Source organism: Pseudoliparis swirei, chromosome 19 (assembly GCF_029220125.1).
Source record: "Pseudoliparis swirei isolate HS2019 ecotype Mariana Trench chromosome 19, NWPU_hadal_v1, whole genome shotgun sequence".
In the NCBI taxonomy this organism is placed as follows: Eukaryota; Metazoa; Chordata; class Actinopteri; order Perciformes; family Liparidae; genus Pseudoliparis; species Pseudoliparis swirei.
In genome coordinates, this window is record NC_079406.1 from 20,966,544 (window position 1) to 20,985,949 (window position 19,406).

The following is a 19,406-nucleotide window of genomic DNA, read 5'->3' on the forward strand; positions in this document are numbered from 1 at the left end:
GCAGGCCTAGACCTCTGAGCTTGGTGTCGAGCTTGGCGGGAACAATAGTGTTGAACGCTGAGCTGTAGTCCACAACCAGCATTCGCACACAACAGTTCCTCCTCCAGGTGGGAAAGGGCGGTGTGATCTGCCATGGCAGTCGCGTCGTCGGTGGATCTGTTTTGACGCTATCCTAATTGCCATGGGTCTAGCCTGGCAGGCAGCGTGGAACAAATGAAGTCCTTGACCAACCTCTCAAGCATTTACTGACAATCGAGGTGAGTCTCCAGTCATTCAGGCAGGTTACCTTGGGGTGTTTGGGGACAGGCACAATGGTGGACATCTTGAAGCTCTCAGGAACAACAGCCTGGGACAGGGAGAGGTTGAAGATGTCTGCGAAGACTCCTGCCAACTGGTCTGCACATGCTCTGAGGCGCGCCCGGGATGTGGTCGGGACCTGCTGCCTTCCGGATGTCCACCCGCTTGAAGGCTCTGCGCGCCTCTGAGATGATCAGCAGGCTGGTCTCCTCGGCGGCGCTGCCTTGGCTGCCGTTCACGCCGAACCGAGCGAAGAATGTATTTAGCTCGCCTGGGAGGGAGGTAGAGGAGTTCTCTTCACCGCTGGTTCTCCTCTGAAGTCCGTGATTGTCTGTAGCCCTTCCACACACCTCTCACGTCATGGCTCTTGAGCTTCTCCTCCACCTTGTTCCTGAACTCCCGCTGGCAGAGCCGATGGTCTTCGGAGGTCGAGCGGGCTCTTTGTATTCCGCCATATTGTGCAGCGCGAACATCGCCATTTATCCACGGTTTCTGGTTGGGATAACCGAACCGACTTGGTAGGAACAACGTCATCTATGCATTTCTTGATGAACCCGGTGACTGAGGACGCAGATCACTGACGAACATATCCCAGTCCGCACGCTCAAAACAGTCCTGTAGCATAGACTCCGATTGGTCCGACCAGCGTTGCACTTCCTTCACAGCGATTGGTTGCTGCTCTGCCTGTAGGCGGAGTGTAGCAGTGGTCCCCTCGTGTTGCTTTTATGTGTTGGTAGAACTTGGAGAACTCTTCAGGTTCGCTTTGTTGAAGTCCCCGCCACAATGAAAGCAGCCTCGGGTGTGCCGACTCCTGCTCGCTGATCGCCTGTAGAGTTCCTTCAATGTACACAGCAGTTACGGTGACTGCTGTAAACTCCACACATGAGCATTAGGTACGACTTTGGTTGCACCAAGATCTGTTTATCATGAGACATACCCCTCCACGATCTTTACCAGAGAGAGTCTTTGTTCTGTCCAGAGCGCTGCGAAAATCCCATCCTCCGACATCCATGTCTCCGTAAGGCAGATGATGCAGTTGTCCTTAGTTTCCGGTGGAATTGAATACGAGCCTGTAGAGCTTATTGTCCAAAGACTGTACATTTGCCAGTAAAATGGTGGGTAGTGGGGGTCGATTGGCTCGACGTCTCAGCCTAACCAGCACGCCAGCTCGCTTCCTCCGTCGGCGACGTTTATGAGATCGCGCCTAAAATGGACGGAGATAGTTCCGCTACTGTTCCTGGCGGGACGTCCGAGTAAGAGTTGAACAACTCTGGTAGGCGGACAACTGCAATCTCCAGAAGTGTGCATCTGTCGCAAAAATAGTCGCAATAAGAAGAATAAATATAAAAAAACTGCTACATCTACTTTTCTAAAAGAGAAGAGCACGAGCAGTAAAAATGGCCAGAACCAAGCAGACCGCCCGTAAATCCACCGGAGGAAAGGCTCCCAGGAAGCAGCTGGCCACCAAGGCTGCCCCCCAGCCACCGGCGGCGTGAAGAAGCCCCATCGCTATAGGCCCGGTACCGTGGCTCTGAGGGAGATCCGCCGCTACCAGAAGTCCACCGAGCTGCTGATCCGCAAGCTGCCCTTCCAGCGCCTGGTCGCCATCATGGCGCTGCAGGAGTCCAGCGAGGCTTACCTGGTCGGCCTGTTCGAGGACACCAACCTGTGCGCCATCCACGCCAAGAGGGTCACCATCATGCCCAAAGACATCCAGCTGGCCGTGATATCTTTGGCTGTAAGAGAGGGCTTCTAACAAATAGCACGGAGCGTACATTGATCGCAGTTATCAATAATGAAGGATTTTTACCGTAGCTTATTAAATGTGCTGAAATTATTTCATAGACTTTCTGACAGTGATTCATGCGGTATACTGTCGCAGCCATATTACATTCCTCGCTGCCCTGAGGAAAGATGAGATGACTTTGAAGATCTTTTCACAGCCTCAATGTGATGACACATCGTCTTATCAATAGAAAGATTGCCTCCTGCGCCTTTGTGCTTCGGCAATTTGCTGTTAAGGTGCCAATAACTCTTTTCATTTACACTTCTGTGCACTACCGAGAGATTTCTTTCTGCAAGCCTTTTTGGCGTTTCACTTTTGTTCGTCATTATATTAATGTTCATAACCATCAACGATAACGATTTGCTTTGAAAGGAACATGAATATTAGTAATTTACGAAGGTCACGCAGTTTTTTCAATTATGAAACTGGCCATCATCATTTGGAAGCCACAACACGACAAGGTTTATAGCTTAATTATTTAGAAAACACAAAGATATTTTTCTACCAGACACATAGTGAGTAGTTGGTACAAGATTACAACCTAACAATGCAATGCAATATACATAGACACAATAGCCAAGGTTAGATGTGTTTAGATAACACATTTGCATGGTAATGTACTGCAGGAGGCTAAGTTCAAGACGATGGAACAGCTGCCTTCTTCAAGACTGTCCTCTGACCTCCATGGTGTACTTGCATTGTGCTTTTTTCCAGTCTGGTGTGCCAACATTTGATAGACATTGAATAAAGCTGCCTTTTGTGGGCAGGTTAAATTAATCACGATGAAGTTTGAACATGTTAAAGTCTCATTTCAATCACAGTTTGACAAAAAGCATAGCCTGTTTTATGGTCTGTTTGACTTTACTTGGGACCATCATTTATGAATTAATGAAGACTTGAAACTAGCGGCTGAGACCATAAACTCATGGTGTATAATGTTTACTGAGGTAATACATCAAGTGAAAAATATAAATTTTCTCATAGACTTCTATAAAATCAAACTTGTTTTTGCAGTTGGAGGAGTCGCCTCCTGCTGGTCAGGAGAGAGACTGAAACATTTCAGAATTTGCAACTAGCGGAGGCTGAAGCTTTGTTCAGAAAGCTTTTCGAGTGCCAATACGTTTGATTTTTTTTCTGGACTTTTCTTTTGTGTCAAAATGAGTTTACAAAACCAAAAATGCGACGCTTGGTTGTATTAATTGCAAACACAAATTCTCAATTGGTACATTTTAGACATGTTTTGATAACAATAATAGTTCTAATAAAATACATAAATAAATGTGGGTCATGTTCCAACTTAATAGAGATTGTATATTTGATTAAAAAAAGCAGTAGATTCTTAAACATATTTGTTGTTTTCTCTCTGTATGAACAGATAATTAATGGTGGTGAGGCAGGGGACCCCAAAAGCCATTAACTTGCCCAACTTTCTCCTTGTCCTGTACTTTCTTAATGAGGTTGCGGGCCAGGGCAAGAACCTACAATTCATCAACGGAAAAACACTTTAAGTCTAGTTCATCAGTGTTTGCCGTCCACGTAAAAAAACACATCAGAAAGGCAATTGTTTGTTCAGTCATATTGAATAATGATTCATTCAGAACGTGTTCATTGAAAAGTGACAAGTTTGTTTCCAGACTTCCATCGACTCCTCCAGTCGGACATGCAGCCTGCAGATAAACAGACCAGAGATGTGCTCAGGGCAGACTTGCTCCTGTTGGGAGCTCGCTGTTCAAATCCCACCACAGATCAACTCGCTGACACAAGCCTTTGAAGAGATGAGCTGTCAGACGCCTGGACCGTCTTACATTCACCCGACAGACATCCCACTGGAGACTTATCAGACCACTGCATCTAGACAATATGAGGAAGATACAGAGGACATTGTCTTATATATATATATATATCTATATATATATATAATATATATGTGTGTGTATTATATATATATATATAAAATATATATAATATATATGTTTAAATTCAATTCTTCTAATTGTCTCATGTCTTCTAATGATTCTTCTCTTCACAAATACAGCTTCAATGTAATTTGAAAGAATGATTGCTTTTGAATGTCATTTAATGAATTGTAATTATTTTAAATATAATAAATATTACAATACTGGTATGATTAGTTCATAAGTATCAGTATTGTAGCAAACCACCTCCTCTAAACACTAAACTCTTTTGGCTATTTATAAGAATGTATTATATAGTTGGCTCAATCGACTTATTAAAATATAATTTTCTCAGTGAGTACTTTGAGTATTTGACAAAGTTTAAACTTTAAGCGTTGAACCAACCCAAATAACTTCCAAACTTCTCCACTGCTTCAACTGAAGTTTTGGAGACATAAAAACGTGATTAACTTCAGCCAAAACCAATCTCCTCCTTTATAACGGAATAGTTTTTTTGTGAAAAACGAACAAGCAAAAAATATGAAAATCACAAAGTAATTGGGTCGCTTCCCCAGGATGTGCTGTTGCACAGTCAGGTGGCGTTCAGATCATAAGCTGCCTAGCACAAATATAGTCGGACACTTTATTTGCCGTTTGTTGTAGCCTCGTGCCTAGCAGCAACTTCTCATCAGTCCTCTCTTTTAATTGGCTGAGACATTTGCCTCTTTCTCCCCCGTTTTAGATGCGTTATGTAGGCTGTGGTCCGAGGACCTCGCACTGAGCCGCCTCTGGCTTGACATGACAGCTTATCAAGGGAGGTGGGTGGAGAGAAAAAAGAGTCTGTAAGGCAAGTGAGCTCAAACCTGACAAGCCCCCATGCCATCTCCCTATTTAGATGCCTCTTTGTCACTGTTAATTATCTTGCTTTCTTGCTGCCGCGCCACTACAAAACACAGAAGCAGGGGTTTGATGCCCACTGCTTCTGTTCTTTGTTCGCAACAGCCTGAAGGGCCCAAAGCACTCCCCCCCCCCCTAACTGTAGTCACTCAAATGAACAATTTCCAAGAAAACCAGGTCAATGTAATATGACTGCCTCTAAGGAGCTAAAGAAACAATATCATATTTTCCTCCCAGTCCAGTTTTAAGCAAACGCATCCAAAGATGTACACATTTAAAGACATCTGAAAAAAAAGTTATCTGGCTTTATTTAGTAACAGTAAACAATAAACCACCAGGGAGAGTATTTCACATGTGCTCTTTGCCATGTATTGGCAGAGCTCCTTTGCTTCTTTGTTTAGTATTTCCTTTCACTTTGACGACATTTACTATATGAAAATGATGACAAGCTGGGTAAAACCTCTGGTCCATTAGCCCATGCCATGAATCATTTAGCTCTCAGCGTCTTCATTTTATTTTTGGGGGAAATTGTTTTTTTCTCCTACTGTTAACAAATCTGTTCTGCCACCCACGTCAGATTATCATGGTGGAATACTAGCATTGCACCAGAGCCAACAAGAAGAATAGAGTAAAACACCGCTCGGTTGAATAGTCCCGACAGCGGGTGAGACTATTAATACTCTACATCACAGAGGATATGATGTCGTCTCTACATCGGGGTGTGAGAAGTGGGGATCTGGTGGCAGAGGGGTCATAAAATGCTTATGGACATGCATGCAAGACTGGAGGATTAATCCCAGGCCTTTTGGCTTTTCCCCTCATTTTTTACAGCCTGAATTTTTTGTATTCTCTTTGGTATTTCTCGAGTCCACATCTGGCTCTGTCTCATCAGCCATGCAGCTCTTAAGGTGGACGAAGGCCGTAGTTTATAACGCCCATAAAACGACACAGAGGCCACCAGTGGAGGGCTTTACCATGAATCACTGCTACGTTAATTTGCATTGACCATCATAACTCTCACAGAGCCATTTAAGAGCTTTGCTTCAGGGAATGAGCGGGAAGGTACATTACAGTTCAGAGAGGATCAACTCCCTGTTCCCTTCGAAGAACTCTCCACAATTATGAATCCGTAACGCTGACTGTTCCTGAAATTCATATTTTCTTTTATGGATGTTGTCTTTTTTAAATTTTGTAACCAACTTATTCATACAGTTATTTCAGTCCTTTCTCAAATAATCATCTTGAATGATTCGAACGTCCCTCGGCGATCTTTCTGACTGAATAGAGGTTAAGCTGCTTAAGCTCCGTTTTTGATATCAACACTCCTCTATTATATTAGTTTGGATAAAATGAGAAATAGGCCTCAAGTAATCCTAAGAATAATTCAAACTCTACAGATCCGATTCATGGGTTGAAGAAGTTTCACTTTCAAGACACCAAGTGCAGAGTACTTTCATGAAAAATATTACTGTAATTTATGTTTAATGAAAATTCTTCCGATTGTTTGATTTGAAAGAAATACCACTTTCTGCATGGCAAGGATTTTATCAAACTACTATTTGGGGTTTTCATTTTCTGTAATCCAGTGGAAAGGTTCTTGCACTTGTTTAGATAGATAGATAGATAGATATATACTTTATTAATCCCCAAGGGGAAATTTGTCGTGACAGTAGCAGCAACACACAAGAATAAAAACAAAACACAAAATATAAGAAACAGGGATGAAAGATATAGAAGTATACAAGTAAAATAAAAGTAAAATACAAAACAAAATATATATGTAAATATACAACACACATGCATACACAACACACAACAACACTGACAAATCAAATACAAAAAATATTAAATATAGACAGAGTGCAAAAAGCAAAGTGTGTGTATGAGTGCAGAGCAAATGAAATGAAATGTGTGTGTATGTGTGTAGTGCAAACAAATGAGATGCGTGAAGTGCAGATCAACATAGTGTAAGTATTCAGTTATTGTTGTAGTTATTGCACTATGATCTGGCAAGAGGTGATCTGTTATAGAGCCTCATAGCCGCCGGCAGGAATGTTCTCCTGTATCTATCCTTGTGGCAGCGGAGCGTGAGGAGACGTCTGGAGAAAGTCCTCCTCTGTCCCTGTAGGAGGTGGTGGAGAGGGTGGTCCGGGTTGTCCAATATGGACACAAGTTTCTTCAACGTCCTCCTCTCCACCACCTGTTCCAGGTGCTCCAGCTGGCAGCCGATGATGGAGCCAGCCTTCCTAACCAGTTTGTTAAGACGGCTGGTGTCACCGGCTCCGATGCTGCTCCCCCAGCAGACAATGGCAAAGTGCAGCACACTGGCGACAACCGACTGGTAGAATAACTCCAACATCTTGCTGCACACGTTGAAGGATCGAAGCTTTCTCAGGAAAAAGAGTCGACTCATCCCCTTCTTGTACACAGCGTTGATGTTGGCCTTCCAGTTCAGTCAGCTGTCGATGGAGACGCCCAGGTACTGGTCCTCCTCCACCAGGTACTGGTCCTCCTCCACCATGTCCACGTCCACTCCCAGGACACTCAGAGGTGGAGGAGCTGTCGCCTTCCTCCTGAAGTCCACCACCATCTCTCTGGTCTTGGCCACGTTCAGCCGCAGGTGGTTCTCATCGGCCCACTTTACAAAGTCACTCACCACTGCCCTGTACTCCTCCTCCCGTCCATCCCTAATACACCCGACCACTGCAGAGTCATCAGAGTACTTCTGCAGATGGCAGTGAAAAATCCATTAAATCGGGAGTATTTATCAAGAAAACAATTGGTATGAAGTTAGAATAAATCATGAGGCTGAATACAGACGCAGCGATCCGATTTGCCGGATTGGTATTTGTGCGGTTCCTGACCTCGTTGAAGGAGAAGTCCATCATGCCAGTGACGACACAGTTGAACTCTACACATGGGCCAAGAGGTGGATTGTCTGTAAAGCTGCAGCGACCTGAGACAACACCCACCTGTCACTCAAAGTGGTCACATGCTCAATTATGTCTAGCTTGCTAGCCTTAATGTAATTCAAACAGGTGAGTATTATAAAAAGTGAACCCCTGGTACTGTTGTCATAAACAAGAAATTAGCTATAAAGACCAAACAAAGACGTATTGCTGCTGTAAAGGCCTTTAGGTCAACTCCCCCAAATAGCCGACACTATTTTCCGGCTGCTGTTCGACCGGTGTATTACAAGGAGGGCTGTGAGGTGTTTAGAAGGCTGAACATGTCTGGGTGTCAGGGTCAACCCCTCATAATATAAAGTCCTTGCTAATCTCTGCAATGTCTCCACAAATCAGTTGCACTGATGGACATTATCCCAGTTCCACGGCATACACTGTGGGCTGCTTTCTCTATTATCGAATAGATACTCATAGATTTCTGCAAGGTTTTTGGCCATACATTTTGGCCATAATTTGTACAAGCTATATCCTTCAACTGAATTCTTAATCTTGAATACAACAACCCTGTTTTTCAACTCTAGATGCTGGGCTTGTTCAAAGCACTCTGTTTACTCAAAATCATGTAATTATGCATGTGTGAAATGTCAGACTAGCCTTGACAGCCATTATCATTTCATTCTGTTCAATCACAGGGTGTGAGCCCCACAATCAAGTTTGTGGATATTGAAGGTGCAAAATATTGCAATAGTGTGAATTAGCTTTTAATGGCTTGGTTGCTTTTTCGTCAGCCGTTAAAATTGTAATCTTTGGACAGGCTGATATCCCTCTCCTTTACGGGATTGATGGTGTCTGTGACCGTGTCGTTTCCTATCTCGAAAGGTTGATTCTTTTCTTGCCATCCCGTGAATGTGGCCATCAATTCCAATGCCTTTTCTCTGGCTTGAGGTGAAATTGTAGTAGATTTCCACACTTAAGTCTGTTTTTTATGCTTTTTGACCTTGTTTTCCATCTTTATCCTCTTTTCAAAAAGCTCGAAAAATAGCAAACCGTGAAGGATTCAAACTTAAGTACTCTCCATGGGTTCTTTTTGGTGAGACCATATTGCATTTGAGCCACACGATTCCTTTAATGGGTCAAACTGACAAACAGGAGGAAGTGGTTGATAGCAGAGGAAGCATCCACTTCACTGTGGAAGAGTAGATTGGGAGCTGGGGGAAGCCAAAAGGTTCTGAGAATCCAAATTCATCTTCTGTTAGTTTTGTGAGAGGTCTTCAGCTCAGCGACACAAGGAGACTGTGTTGTTCTTTGGACCTCATTTAAGCCCAAAAAGTAGACCAAGGGTTACTTCTGCCTGTTGTCAGAGAGCACCCTGAGCCAGACTGATGCGATGCGTGGTTCGTCCCCATTACTGTAGGCGCACTGTCAAACTGACATACTGGTTCTCTGTGTTTTGAAATGTGAAAAATGGAGAATCGCAAATCTATGGACAAAGTGAACGACCATTCATGGAGGAAGCAGTTTGTCCAGCAGCAGTTCTAATTCACTCTCAGGAACACCGCGTGGTTAATTTCTCTTTGTTGCTGAGCTACTTTGATAATGATTCATCTCGCTTTCTGTTCTTGCTGTCATGAGATGACTCACTGCTTTGCTTCAGAGCATCTGAATTCATAATTTTTTTAATTGTGCATCCTAGTCTGTCCACACAAGATGAAAGGACTGAGCTGCACTCGCTTATTTTGTTTACTGGGTGACTGTTGTAGTTCAATAGTCAACAGAATACAAATGAATTGTTTGACTTCTAACAAAATAAAAATAAATGGTGTGAGCTATTGGCAAGAGTTTTCTTCTTCCAGTGAATTCCTTTTCCCTGAATGCTTCTTACCTCGCAGCGTGAAGTGAGGGTATCGGAACAAAAAGCCAAGTGGTGGTGTTCAGTAATAACCCCCTGATTTTGACAGTGCCTCCCTGTTAGGTTTGCAGAACAGAAAGCTCAGAAACTCAAAGAGAGTGACAAGCAGCCATCTGGCTATCCTTCTCCCAGAGCTCATTCACTAACTGCATACTGGAATAACTTTTAAAGGAGAAAGCCTCTTCTTCTGACTTCTTACTTGGGCTTTTGCCACTAAAGCTCTCCCGTGTGTCATCGCTCAGAGGCTATAAATCATTCGGATTCAGATTCCATTGTAATCATCACACTTGCACAGGAAGAAAGGACTTAAGCGTATTCTGCTTCCTGCCTGATTAAAGAGAAACACCATGAAAGGTCCAGAGAGGCCGGGATGCTAAAGAGGGTGATTAGTCCTTTGGTGATGGCAAACAACAACAGCAAATGTGCTAGTGGCTTGCTGCAGGCTGGGTCAGTGACGCTGTGTGACGGTTTTGGCTGCTGTTAAAAATTGTAAGTCATGTTATGCTTTCTGGCCCTGAAATACTTTTTCTCAAACACACACAACCTCTGTCCAAAACAAAAGAAAACAAACAGCTGGGAAACCAGTGAGCATCAAACATGTTAAGAAGTGATGTCTGCAGTACACAAATGCCCAAAATGATATTGCAAACATTTGGGGTTGAGTCTTCTTGACTGCATTTCTTTTAGTGTTGGGAAATTATGAGGGGTACATTTACATGTATACATATTGTGATGTCTTGAGAGGACGGGATCGTGAGGTGAGGCGTGGGTACACAAATCAAGACGACAGGCGAGGGTTTCTTTAACTCAAAGTTTTTGTAATTCTTCTTAACAAAAAGGTAAACTTAACACCAACAAAAGTCATTGTACAAAACAAACATAAGTGCTTCAGTCTTCTCCTGGTTCATTGTCTTTATCATAATATCAGAACTCTCCTGAGCTCCTATCCTGTCTTCACCCTCACACCAGCTCTCCGCAGGCTCATCAGTCTCATCCCTTTCAGCTGTGCAGCAGCCTTGGCCCGCCTGCACTGCTGAGTGGGAATTGTAGTTTTCTTACAATGGATGTCATGCTGGTTGTAGTCCCTGCTGCAACCACCGGGAAGGAATGTAGGAAGTTGCCGTCCAAGACTTTAATTAATTAATTAAATAAATATATATATATATAAATACAAACACACACACACACACACACACATATATATATAAATAGTTAATGTTTGTGTCATAACATGGGTATGATGGTATTGGCATTAAAAGACCAGCACCAGTCAGACTGTAGTGTTCGGAGTTCTGTCCAAAATCATTGCTCTATTACAGTATTGACATTTTGTATGGATCTCAATTGACATGCAAGGCATGTTTTACAAGGCTAACAGAAGAATAAGAAAGATGTCAATCAAACAAGATTAAATCATCAACCCACGCAGCCCTGTAAAGAGTAATCAGCCAAAAGGACCTGTCAGTGTGTGGGAGGTTTGAGGGGCTTTCCAGTTACATAATGAGATTTGGTTAGTATTTTCCATATCACTGGTGTATTTAATATAACTGATATCTTAGACACTATCTGGACATAACTTTTGATTTATAAAGTAAAACAATGTGCATTATATTGATTCATATTGCTCTCCTTAAGATGCCGTATGGCTGATGTGACGGAAACCGATGCAACAGAAAACAGTTGATGCAGCAATATAGAAAGAAATAAGTGGAATATGTATAGTGTAATGTGAGAGATTTATGGTAATGTTCTGCTATCTTAGTGTATATTTGACATCTGTCGGTGACATTTTTGCTTTACTGTATGCTGAATTGGGGAGTATTTTTCAATGAGGCCAGCATTTTGAAAAGCCTCTACTTTATTGCCTCTTTAAACGCTGTTGCCTCTGTCAGCACTGTTGCATCTGTTTGCACTGTATGCGTTTTTGACACTGTTAGCTGCTCAGCCGCCACTATGTTGAGTGGTGTAGAGGCTATCCCGTTGCTCTCAATCATCATATTATGAACCTTTTAAGGGAATACTGTATATAAACCCAACTTTTCTTCAAAAACTAAAATGTAACAGATTGTGAGATTGATAATTGATTGTAAAGCGCAGGAATGAAGCCATTAAAAAAAGAAACCTGTAGGAATAGTCAACATGGTGACGGAAGACATTTGTGACATCCTCCTCTCTTTTTCACGAGTGAGGCCTCCCTGATTTTGCATATTTTATCTGTGACTACATTGCATTTAACAGCGAGGACTTAGCACTGACCTCTCTCTACCAGCTTTAAGGTCCTTCTGCGCCAGGTTTCTGCTCATAGCTCCTCTGCTCTCAAGCTTCTCATTAACAAACATTCTTGAACAGAAAAAGAAAAAAACTCATTGACTTCAGTGAGACGTCCCCTCCAACAGACTGCAAACAGCTTCACCCGCTATTAAACCAACAGCTGAGCTTTTTAACAGCCATTATCATAACAGCATCTGTGTAACGCTGACATGACATGCAGTATTAATGATACAGTGCTTGTCCATATAGCTAAGGTCCCCGTGTTCCTCATACTAATTGATGCTATCATGGCCAGAAAGGTATGACCATATTCTTTATTATAGTATAAAAAAGGGAGAAGGGGCAGACGGGAAATACTTTTAGACCGGGCTTCGACGGGACCTTTGGGATTCTCGATCTTCGTGGGGCTCTGAGAGGGTTCAGCCGTTTGATTTTATTACCCCCTACCATGAGCAGCACTTACATTCATTAAAGCAGGCTTTTTGGCGAAATTCAAAGGGCAGGCGTCTGTGCACATTTACACACATGTCTGCCAACTCACACGCTTCAGACACAGACACACACACACACACACACACACACACACACACACACACACACACACACACACACACACACACACGCACACAGAGATCACGACATCTACTGATTTTAACATGACCTGATCGGCTGCCATGTTACCGTTGAGCGCACATCAACGAGCACTTGTGCAAAATGCGGTTGAGGGTTGTGGGGCTTTGACCGTAGGAAACAAATTACATGGCAAACCAAAGATTTATTAGCAGAGTTTAATGGAATAGAGATGAGTGAATGGAGGATTTAAATAAATTAACCTTCAGTGGATTCCCAGAGGCCCGGGGGGAATGGAAGAAGGGGGCTGAGCAGGAATTTTTTCCTTGTCACCGATGTAATGAATACTGATGACAAGATTCTGGCCAGAATGCACTCTGTTCTTGTTCAACCTATAAGTAAACATGAGCTTGTGGGGATGGACATGCAGGAGACGCCCAATGATGGATAGGAAATTGATATATAAATTCAAAATTGATATATTGTGTGTGTGTGTGTGTGTGTGTGTGTGTGTGTGTGTGTGTGTGCGTGCCATTTACTGTGATAGAAGCATAAGATGTGGCACAATTGTGCACAGAGAGGTGTTATGGAAGTGGACTCATTGTGATCGACAACAAAAGGTTGTTAAATAGCCACAGTGTGTCCCGAGCATAATAATGAACTTAGACATTTGAAAACCGGCATGCAAAAAGTGACCTTTATTAATGTAAAATGTCAGTGGGGATGTGGTACCACTCGTGCAAGTAGCCCAAAATATGGTTTCATCTTGGTTATACTGGAAGTGCAAATGATATGCTCCAAATAGGACACATATTGATGACTTGTGAGAGAGGCCTTTTTTTTAAATGTCACTCTCTGCTGGGAATTTATTATTTTTTTCTCCTTTTTCATTAATCTCCATTAGTGAGTTCATAAACGATTCATCAGAACTCCCTTACGGTGTTGGATTAAATCATTTAGCATCGGTTGTCAGTTGTTGCCTCCTTCACGTCCATTTGTGTTCAGGAGCTCCACAGCACAGAGCAGCGAGTATCTACGTTACATTTTCAATGGAACCCAAACTCCCTCCCCTCTCTACTTCTGCGAAAGCTGTACATATGAGGAGGTTTCACACCAGCAATCTCATTCACGCAGCTTCTGCTGTCTCCATAAATGGCCCGATACCATAAAATCAGCAGCCGGCCTCTTTGTACAAGAATGTTTAACAGTCCGCACAAAACGCAGTTCATAAAAAGCGGGCCGAGTGGTTTCCCCGCCTCTTTCTAAGCCTCTTTTCATGGAAAGGTGTCGCTTTGATAAGTCGGCACTACTGGCCTTGAAGATGTGCGGTTGTTTCACTGTTGCATGCATAAGTGCATGTGGCTGAGTGTGATACAGACACGCCAAGGAGAGCGTGGAGGCGTGTGTTTGTGTTTATGTTTGCCTGTGTGCTCCAGTGTGGCTCGCCAGGCTTTGCTCGGTTGCATCTGTGTGCGCGTGTGCGCGTAACGTAGAACTGACAGCTGGCGCAACGGAGATCTTCAGTCTGTATTGAGATCTCTGTGGAAAGAGTCCAACTGAACAACAACAGCTGGTACAATTGCCAAAAGATACCTGTCATCACAGGGTTACGATGCCACCATGGATACCCTACTTTGCACAGCCAATTCTTCGAGCCTCCGTGGCACCGTGCACAGTTTTTAGCATGGTAGGCTACTACCGGTATATTCCGCAAAACGCCTACTGGAAAAGCTCAACAACATGTTTTATTCTGTGTATCATATAAAATCGTGTCAACGGTGATGACTAAGAGCCAGTTTTGTTCATGTGGTGGTAACGTCCCGGTTTCTGTACGCTATTTTACTCACTAATCATCCCTCCACCTCAATACGGTCATCGGTGTAATAATAATAGTGTTTGAGTGCAAATAACATTTCTTTTCCAGTCGCACTTGACAATTTCTTACAAAAATGGTTTGCATAAGGGTATCATTAAAAATTAAAGCTGCATTCATTTTTTGGAATGCAGTATTGACACGTCACCTATTTAGGAGATATGGCAACTGGTGGTTGCTTCCTTTCTGTCCATCTGATGACTGTTGGAGCCTAAAGGAGAGGAAATAGTTGAATCCTAAATGCTCCACCATGTATCGCATACTATATCTGTCAGAAATGTATTGGCAGGCAACTCAGTTTTGCAGCTTTTTTCTTTACAATGAACAGCTGGCTGCTGCTGCTGGAACCAATGCAAACTACAGAGGGGTTGCCCACAATCAATTCAATTCAATTCATTTTATCTATTGTTTATTGAAAAATATCGATTGTAGCAGCTATAACTTTTAAAGCAAGTTTCACTAGGTTTTCTAAAAATGTATTTTCTGCTATTGCCCCGAGGGAATAACAAGGAACTGTATGTCTAAATTAATTGAGTACATTGTGGCACTGTGTTATGGGCACAATCTGTATTAGCAGTAAAGATGAAGGTCAGAAATCGAGAAGCTGTAGCATAGCAAAGTCAGCTCATTCCACCAGATCATAAACTTCATAGTCATGTAAATGTGTACAGAAGGATGATTTAGAAGGACAGATTAAGTTAATACATTCAATGAATATGACAGAGTGTGAATAGTTCATAGTAGGCATATTCCACGATGGAGACCTCCACGATCCATCAGGCAGATGGCGGTGGGGAGGAGGAGTGGGGGGAGTCTCAACAGGACAGTGGCGTAGTCATGAGCAGGAATTCCACGACCCAGACGATCCATCAGGCAGATAGATCTATGCCGTCTCATAGGTCCGATGACCCCATGAGACGTAAAGTCAAAAGGACTTCGGGAGAAAGCAGAGTTAGTAACGTGTGATTGAGAGATGAAAATTCATCCTTAAGGAGAGAAAAGGAGATAGGTACTCAGTGCATCCTAAAACGTCCCCCGACAGCTATAAGCCTATAGCAGCATATCAAGGGGCTGGACCAGGGCAAACCTGATTCAGCCCTAACTATAAGCTCTGTCAAAGAGGAAGGTCTTAAGTCTACTCTTAAACGAGGTGACTGTGTCTGCCTCCCGGACTGAAATTGGAAGCTGGTTCCATAAAGAGGAGCTTGATAACTAAAGGCTCTGGCTCCCATTCTACTTTTTAAGACTCTAGGAACTACAAGTAGTCCCGCATTTAGTGAGCGTAGCTCTCTAGTGGGGCAATATGGTACGACAAGCTCCTTAAGATATGATGGAGCATCACCAATCAAGGCTTTGTAGGTTAAGAGAAGAATTTTAAAAGTGATTCTTGATTTTACTGGGAGCCAGTGCAGAGCAGCTAGTGCAGGAGTGATGTGATCTCTTTTCAGTTTTAGTGAGAACACGAGCTGCAGCATTCTGGATAAACTGGAGGGACCTAAGAGATTTATTAAAGCAGCCTGCTAATAAGGTTGCAGTAATCCAGTCTCAAGTAACGAACGCTATGAACCAATTTTTCTGCATCTTTTGAGACAAGATGTGCCTGATTTTTGAAATATTACGTAGATGAAAGAATGCAGTCCTTGAGATTTGCTTTACGTGGGAGTTAAAGGACAAGTCCTGATCAAAGATAACGCCAAGATTCTTTACAGTGGTGTTGGATGCCAGGGCAATGCCGTCTACAGAATCCACATCACCAGATAATTGATCTCTGAGGTGCTCAGGGCCGATTAAAATTACTTCGGTTTGTCTGAGTTTAACATCAAGTTGCAGGTCATCCATGTTTTATGTCTTTAAGACATGCTTGAATTTTACAGAGTTGGTTGCTCTCCTCTGGTTTTATCGATAAATATAGTTGAGTGTCATCTGCATAACAATGAAAGTTTATGGAGTGTTTCCTGATAATATTGCCGGAAGCATGTATAAGGTAAATAAAATTGGTCCAAGCACAGAACCTTGTGGAACTCCGTGATTAACGTTGGTGGTTATCGAGGCGTCATCGTTTACAAATACAAACTGAGATCGATCTGATAAATAGGATTTAAACCAAATTAGTGCCGTGCCTGAAATGCCAATCGACTGCTCCAGTCTCTGTAACAGGATGTCATGGTCAATGGTGTCGAATGCAGCACTAAGGTCTAACAAGACCAGGACAGAGAGGAGTCCTTTATCTGCTGCCATTAAGAGGTCATTTGTAATTTTCACCAGTGCCGTCTCGGTGCTGTGGTGTTTTCTAAATCCTGATTGAAATTTCTCAAATAAACTATTATGATGTAGAAAGTCGCACAACTGATTTGCGACCACTTTCTCAAGGATCTTGGAGAGGAAGGGAGGTTAGAGATCGGTCTGTAGTTAGCCAATACCTCTGGATCCAGAGTGGGCTTCTTCAGGAGAGGTTTAATAACAGCCACCTTGAAGGAGTGTGGTACGTGGCCTGTTAGCAGAGACACATTGATAATATCTAATAGAGAGCCGCCAATTAAAGGCAAAACGTCTTTAAGCAGCCTCGTGGGATGGGGTCCAAGAGACAGGTAGGCGTGTTCAAGTAGAAACCGTTGAAAATAATTGGTCACGGTTGATAGGAGAAAATCCTCCAAATATACACCAGGGCATACAGCGGTTTCCAAGGCCATTCCACTTGAGGACAGATTGGCACTGGTTATGGGCAAGAGATTATTAATCTTGTCCCTAATAGTTAAAATCTTTTCATTAAAGAAGTTCATAAAGTCATTACCACTAAGGTTTATAGGAATGCTCGGCTCCACAGAGCTGTGACTCTCTGTCAGCCTGGCTACAGTGCTGAAGAGAAACCTGGGGTTGTTTTATTTTTCTATTATTGATGAGTAATAGGCTGCTCTGGCATTACGGAGGGCCTTCTTATATGTTTTAAGACTATCTCGCCAAACTAAGCGGGATTCTTGAGATTAGTTGAACGCCATATGCGTTCAAGCTTTAAATGACGCTTGCTTCAGTTTGCGGGTCTGAGGGTTATACCAGGGAGCAAACCTCCTCTTCCTCACTGTCTTCTTCTTCAGAGGGGCTATCGAGTCCAGTGTCATTCTCAGAGCCTATGGCACTGTCAACAAGATGATCAATCTGGGACGGACTAAAATTAGACCAGGAGTCCTCTGTTATATTGAGACGTGGTATCGAATCAAATACAGAAGGAATCGCTTCTTTAAATTTAGCTACAGCACTATCAGTTAGACATCTAGTGTAGAAACTTTTGACTAACGGAGTACACTCCGGTAGTATAAATTCAAAAGTTATGAGGTTGTGGTCTGACAGAAGAGGATTCTGTGGGAAGGCGTTCAAATGCTCAATGTCAACGCCATAAGTAAGAACAAGATCAAGCGTGTGGCCAAAGCTGTGAGTGGGTTTCTGTACTCTCTGACAGAAGCCAATCGAGTCCAACAAGGAGATGAATGCAGCACTAAGGCAATCATTATCAACATCCACATGGATATTAAAATCTCCAACAATAATAACTTTATCGGTTTTAAGAACCAAACTTGATATAAATTCTGAGAATTCAGATATAAACTCTGAATATGGACCTGGTGGCGGTACAGAATCACAAATCGAATTGGCTGTAGTGTTTTCCAGGTTGGATGTGAAAGACTAAGAACAAGGCTTTCAAATGAGGTGTAGTGTAATTTTGGTTGAGGATTAATTAATAGGCTCGATTCAAAGATGGCTGCTACTCCACCTCCTCGACCGGTGCCTCGAGGAATGTGAGTATTAATATGACTTGGAGGAGTCGATTCATTCAGGCAGACATATTCTTCATGGCTCAGCCAGGTTTCAGTTAGGCAACATAAATCAATGTGATTATCTGATATTAAATCATTCAGTAACACAGCTTTAGATGACAGAGATCGAATATTTAGGAGACCACATTTAATAGACCTATTTTGTTGCACTGCTGAAATAATTGTGTTAACTTGTATAAGGTTATTGTGTACGACTCCTCTTCTGCTTACTTTTGATTTATTTAATTGAAGTGGCCGTGGGACAGACACAGTCTCTACTCTAAAGTCAAGGGTGGGTAACTGCTCGAATGGAAGAGCAGAGAAGGGTGTTAAACTACAACTCTGCTCCGGTTCCTGATCTGAACCCTGGGTTGTCATAGATTAAGTGCAGTGATCAACTTGATCATATTCACAGAAATGAGACGCTCCGTCCAACGTGGGATGAATGCCGTCTCTCCTCATCAGATCAGGTTTTCCCAGAAAGTCTTCCAGTTGTCTCGTAGCCCACATTATTCGCTGGGCACCACCTCGACAGCCAGCGGTTGAAAGCGACATTCGGCTATACAATTCGTCTGTCTGCAAATTTGGGAGAGGGCCAGAGAAAATTACGGTGTCCGACAACGTCTTGGCATAAGCACACCGATTCCACATTAATTTTAGTGAGTTCCGGCGGCGGGCTCGGCGTCATTACCACCGGCGTGTATTACAATCTGACTGTATCTCCGCTTATCCTTAGCCAGCAGCTTCAAACAAGACTCCACGTCGCCCGCTCTGGCCGCCGGGAGGCACACGGCGGTGGTCCGTGGCTTCGCTATTTTCACGTTCCTGGCTATAGAGCTCCCGTTAACCAGGGTGTGTTCCTCAGCGGGTGTGTCGCTGAGCAGGAAAACTGGTTCGAAACGTGAAGTGGTTGGTGCACAGCGGGCTTCTGTGTAGACTTACGACTCCTGCGAACAGTTACCCAACCATCCGGCTGCACGGTTACCGCGGGGCACAGCTAACAGCTGACTGTAGCTCCGCCGACTACGGGAGAGCGCGGGCTAACTAGCATAGCTGTCTGAGCTTCGATAGCGCGGAGCCGTGCATCTAACCCACTTAGACCTGCCTCCAACCTAGCAAATAAACTACACTTGTTACATGTATCGTTATCATTAAGGGAGGCAGGGGGATAACTATACATGAGACACACTGAG

At 43.2% G+C, this 19,406-nt stretch overlaps 1 protein-coding gene and 1 pseudogene across 1 annotated transcript in view; both read left to right on the top strand.

The window, feature by feature from the left end:
- Positions 1-19,406, top strand: part of LOC130210246 (ecto-NOX disulfide-thiol exchanger 2-like) — a 220,488-nt gene that overhangs the window by 18,148 nt on the left and 182,934 nt on the right. The window lies entirely within an intron of this gene.
- Positions 1,695-2,053, top strand: LOC130210076 (histone H3, embryonic-like; annotated as a pseudogene).